Below are 6,000 nucleotides of genomic sequence, written 5' to 3'. Positions count from 1 at the left end.
GAACATTGCATAATCTGTCATTTCTAGACACTCACCAACCCCCTTCCAAACAACCTGCCATAGACAGCCACTGGGCTGTCTCAATTCAATGCCCCAGTCTATGTTCACCGCTCCCTTTTGCTGCTTGTGACTATCAGGAAACTTCTGGAATTGGAAGATCATACAATAGTTATGGAAATGACTGGTATTATTACAATATGTTCACATGCTCCGGGCTCAGAGATGGGAATTTGTATGCATTGTTTACTTAATCCCTGTGACAACCTACTCAGGCAATTTACAGATGAGATAAAGTGGTGAGATAAAGTGACTCGGTTAAGGTCACACCTTAATGAGGGTTAGAAGTGAAATTGAAACCCAGGGTGCCTCTTCTGCAGCCCTAGTCCTTGACCTTTCCTCAAGCTGCCACATGGAGCCTAGAACCAGAGGGGCAAAGAGATGATCTCATCTTAAGTCTTCCATTTTTGGAATTCAATGACAATGACGGGCGACCTTATCTACCTCCAACTGCAGACTGCCAGAGTCTCTGCTCAGGTGACTTTCACACTATGTATAACGTACGTAAGTATAAATTTAATAGGAAAGGAAGTTTCCTTCCAATAATCCAGTAGAGGGACTGGGGGTGTAGCTCAGTGGTAGAGCACTTGCCTAGCATGGGTGAGAGGCCCTGGGTTCAAAACCTGGTACTAAAAACAAACAATCAAAAAAATCCAGCAGAATATTTACATGTGCACTGGGAAATTCAGTCTTTTTTTTTTTTTTTTTTTAAAGAGAGAGTGGGAGAGAGAAAGAGAGAGAGAGAATTTTTAATATTTATTTTTTAGTTCTCTGCGGACACAACATCATCTTTGTTTGTATGTGGTGCTGAGGATCGAACCCGGGCCGCACGCATGCTAGGCGAGTGCGCTACCACTTGAGCCACATCCCCAGCCCCGAAATTCAGTCTTGCAAAAGTGAAATACCGTTTTTCCACCTTCATCTTGCTATGAGACATTTGCAAAGACTTTTGCTCTTCATTTCTTCGGCAACTACTTGTTAAACACCTGCTGTGTACTAGGCACTGTTTGAAGTACCAGGGTTAAAGGAATGGACAAAACTGTCGGGTAGGAAATCCCAGCAAAAGCAGGGAAACAAATCCATAAGGCAACCAGGCTGCCAGACAGCTCACATGGAAGGAATGAACAGGGCAGCATGGCACAGTGACAAGGGCCAGGGGTGACTGTTAGAGTTCAGCCAGGGAAGGCCTTTCTGGGAAGGTGGCATTTGAGGTGACAGTTGAAGAATGAGAAAGCACCATTCTTCTAGTTGGGGTCAACCTGAGAGAGGAGCCAGCAAGAAGTCCAAGAAGTAGTCACTCACCAGAGGGAAAGACCAGCAGAGTGTTTAGGGTCCTGGAAGCCAAGAGGTGGATCTTTTTCTTTTTCCCCAGTACCAGGGATTGAACTCAGGGGTGCTTAACCGCTGAATCACAACCCCAGCCCTTTTTATTTTTTATTTAGAGACAGGGTCTTACTAAGTTGCTTAGCCTTGCTAAGTTGCTGAGGCTGGCTTTGAACTTGGGATCTTCCTGCCTCAGCCTCCCAAGCCGCTGGGACTCTAGGCATGTGTGCCCAGCTAAGAGGATTGTTTCAAGGAGGAGGATGTGGCAGGCTGTCCTTGAGATTTGGAAGGTGGAGACCATAGGTGACTTTAAAAAGAGGAGTATCAGCTGGCTACGGTGGCACATGCCTGTAAGCCCAGCTATGTAGGAGGCTGAGGCAGGAGGATCCCAAGTTTGAAGCCAGCTTCAGAAACTTAGGGAGACCCTGTTGAAAAATAATAATAATAATTTTAAAAAGGACTGGGGATGTAGCTCAGTGATGGGGTACCCCTGGGCTTAATTCCCAGGACCAGTAAAACACAAACACACACACACACACACACACACACACACACACACTCACACACACACACACAGAGAAGAAGAATTTCATGGAGAATTTGTTGGGCTGTGTGATGGAGACAAAAGGCAAACTAGTGGGCTGGAGAAAGACTGTGTGGTGAAGAAGTTGAGTGCAGACAATTCTTCCAAGAACGTTTGCTATAAATGAAGCAGACGCTGGCAGGGGATTTGGGGACAAGGGAAGGTGTACTAGAAAATCTCCTAGCTCTGCCCATTTGTGTCCCACTCTGAGCTCTGGGAGAGGGATCCTTTTGCAGGGCATCCCAGAGACTCTTGCTAGGTCACTTCCAGATGTCTCCAAGGGGTGGGGGGCAAAGGCAGGAGAGCAGGAGGCTGGAAGCAGGAGAGGCAGTGTTACCCCCCTCTGCCTCAGTGCGAGTGGTGCCCTGCGCCTACCATCTCTGGGGGCTACCAGTCCTCCTGGACCCTCAGACACTCTTCTTCCCCTAGTCCTTTTTGCCCGGGAGCTACTACTCCCATCCACCTTTGCTTGTCTCTGGGTGTCTCAACTTCCTTGTTTGTTCCTTCTCTTTGTAACCAGCCCCTTCTTTGATGTCAACTGAACCATCTGAGTGAATTCTAATTTTAGCCTAACAGAAAGAGCGAGCTTGCTTTCTTGCTTTCTTTCTTCCATCTTTCCGTTCTTCTTTCTCTTCTTTCTCTCTTTGTTGGAGATTATCAGAACATGTTTGTGTGCACATGAGCATGACTGGGTAGAAAGGGAGAAAACAATGATTCAGGGAAAAGCAGGATACTGGCTGGAGTGGAGGCTTCGAGCCTGCTTGAGAGGGTGAGACCCAGAGTCCAGGCAGAGGTCATTGGCCTTAGGTTCGCACAGGATGCCTCTTGTGTGGTCCCAGGAGGAGAGGGGGGACTCACGGGCACAGGGACAGGAAGGTTGGTGGGTTTGGTCTGCTGGCTTTTGGTTTCTCCATGAAGGATGAGCCAGGATCAGGAGCTGAGGAGTGCAAGGTGGTTTGTGGACACACAGGAAAAAAAAAAATGCATGAAATAGCCACCCTGGAGAAGAGGAAAATGAACTTTCTAGGAAAGGCTGGTAGGCTTGCCAGGCGTGAGGAATGCCAATTTGAGGTTTGTGGTCATGAATTTAAAGGGCAACCCGTCAGCAGGCTGCACACTTTCCCAGCATCGTTGAGCAGCTGGAGCAGGAGGAAGGTTGGGTTTTGTGAGGGCTGGGCATCAGCCAGGCTCATGTGGTGGAAGGAAGGGGACAGGCTTGTTGGATGTCAGCCAGGGAGTGCTCGTCAAGATGGAGCGTGGGTCTGTGTACGGTAGGGAGGGATAGAAGGACACGAACAAGTGACAGTGACAAAGGTGATAATGAAAGCAAAGGGGCCGGGCACCGAGGTGCAGGCCTGTAATCCCAATGGCTTGGGAGGCTGAGGCAGGAGGATCACAAGTTCAAGGCCGGCCTGGGCAATTTAGCAAGACCCAGTCTCAAAATTTAAAATAATAATAATAATAAAAAAAAATTAAAAAGGGCTGAGGATGTACCTCAGTGGTAGAAAATAAAATTTAAAAAGAAAGAAAAAGGAAAAAAGTGGCTGGTTTTGATGAAGAGGCTTTGGTGGAATTTAGGGGTGTAGAGGGAAGCCAGAATCCAGAATAAATGAGCTAAAGTGACCTGGAGATTACTGCAAGAGAACACGAGGTGCCAGAGAGCACATGGGGTACCTTGATGGCTTCCCAGGGGCCAGGGTTTTGGGAGTGGAGGAGGATAAATGGTTTGGATGGTACCTGGAGACACAGAGGGTACCCACGCCAGCTCCTGACCTTTCCTGGATCCGTCTCTCTCTACATCTCCCAGAGTACTTCTGTGTCTTGCCAACTTGCCTGAAAAAGCCCGTGACAACGTGGGTGTCTTAAGGATGAGCAGATTATTTTTCAACCCGGTTCCTCTGGCAGCCTGACCCACAGCCTGGTTCTGTCCACACGGCAGCGGTGGGAGCGATGCGTCTTCTAGAAAGAGCACTGATTGGTCCCACGGTACCTCTCAGTCTCCCTAGAGAGAAGCCCTGCTTTCTTTGCCTTTGAAATGCATTCTGTCCTTTGTGTTTTATTTACTGCAGTGGGTCATCCTATCTGCTTCTTTTCTTGACCCTTCAGGGGTGTCTACCCTGGAAGGAGGGATTATTATACTCTTTTCCCTCTCTCTCTCTCTCTTAATGTGGTACTGGTGTCAAAATCTAGAGGGGCTGTACCACTGAACTGCATCCCCAGTCCTTTTTAGTACCTTTTATTTATTTTTTTTTTTTTTAAATTTTGAGACTGCCTCTCGCTACGTTGCTGAGGCTGCCCTTGAACTTGCAGTCTTCCTGTCTCTGTCTCCTGAGTTGGTGGGATGACAGTGTGAGTCAGGCTTTTTACACTCCGTTTTTAGGGATGAGGAAATAAAACCTCAGGGAGGTGAGAAACCTCATCGTGGTGATTAGGATCTATGACTGAGCCAGGAGGACTCACTATCCAGGTGGGGCAACCCGATAGGGGAAAACAAAAATAAGTTCCAAATGTAAAATTCTTTGGGAGCAGGGCAGTTAGATGAATTCTGCTGTGGAGAGGAAGGAGAACGCATGAAAACTAGACCCACAGGAGGAGTCCAGATTTAGTAGGGAGATGGCCGCTGACAGAAGTGAGGGCCTGAGCCGAGACACTGTGACGTGAAAGTGTGGCCTGAGATTGTTGAGGAAGGACAGCGGGGATCTCTAGTTAGGCAGGGTTCCTAGCCTTGTCTATAGCCCTGGGATTCATGGCCAGCCTTAAGGGGCCCACAACCCCACTACCCTATGTTTTGGCACAATCTTGCGGGTATCTCTTTATTCTGCATTCTGGAGGGACGCTTTTTAAATTTTCATTAGATTCTTAAACTGGGGCATCTACTCAAAATAGCCTTGAGTAGTAGATAAGCTTGGAGAGGTCAGCAGGGCCCGGGAAGGAAGGGCCTTGCAAGCTCTGCTCAGGAATTCACTCTTCTCTCTGAGGTCCACAGGGAACCCACGGGTTTGTAGCTGCAGAGCAACATGGGACAGGCCTTAGGATGACCTCACAGGAGCACTGCCAGCTCATAGAGGACATCCTGTCATAGACTGTAAAGTGATGTGCAGCTGCCCCTCCGTATCCATGCATTCTGCATCTGTGGATTCCACCAACCTCAGGTCAAAACTATTCTAAAAAATTTCATCTGTATTGAATATGTATAGACTTTTTATTCCCCCCTCAGTGCTGGGGATGGAACCCAGGGCCTTGCCATGCTGGGCAAGAGCTCTACCACTGAGCCACGTCCCCAGGACCTTAAACTTTTTTTTTCTTATGGTTATTTCCTACACAAAACAGTAGAGCAATTATTTACATAGCATTTATATTGTATTAGGTATTATAAGGAACCCAGAGATGATTGAAGGAAGATACAGGCAGCTGATGGTCAGAGACCACACCATATTTTATTTGTTTTGCTTTGGAGACAGGGTTTCCTTCTGTTGGACAGGCCTATCCTCTCCAGGAGCCTAGGCCACAGTTGTGCACCACAGTACCTGCCTTTACTATGACATTTTACATAGGGACTTGAGCATATGCAGATTTTGGTATCTGCAGGGGTCCGGGAACTAATCCCCTGAAAATCCCAAGAGATGACCATGCTATTCACTGCTGTAACCCAGTGTGGCTTGGTGCTGAGCACATATTGGGGATTTAATGAATATTTGTTGAATGAATGAATGAGTAAGCACGGGTAGGGGTATGTGCTAACAAGAAAATGGGTCTCTTTAGAGCGACTCCACATATTTCTTGGGTGATTTGACTGAAGAGGGAATCCAGGACCCCAGGATCTGCACCCGCACTGCACTAGGCTCTAACAGCAGTTTGCTGAATCCTGAGGTGATGCTGGGGGTGGTGAGCAAGGAAGAGTGGGTGTGGCCACACTTGGTGCCCCCCCCCAATGCAAGGCCAAAATGCTTCCTTCCTTCCTTCCTTCGTTCCTTCCTTCCACGTTTGACCTATTGGCTTGTCCTGTTGATTCTCTCTCCTGTTCTTGCCCTGGTCAT

Source organism: Urocitellus parryii, chromosome 7 (genome assembly GCF_045843805.1).
Source record: "Urocitellus parryii isolate mUroPar1 chromosome 7, mUroPar1.hap1, whole genome shotgun sequence".
Taxonomy (NCBI): Eukaryota; Metazoa; Chordata; class Mammalia; order Rodentia; family Sciuridae; genus Urocitellus; species Urocitellus parryii.
This window is presented reverse-complemented; position numbering follows the sequence as displayed.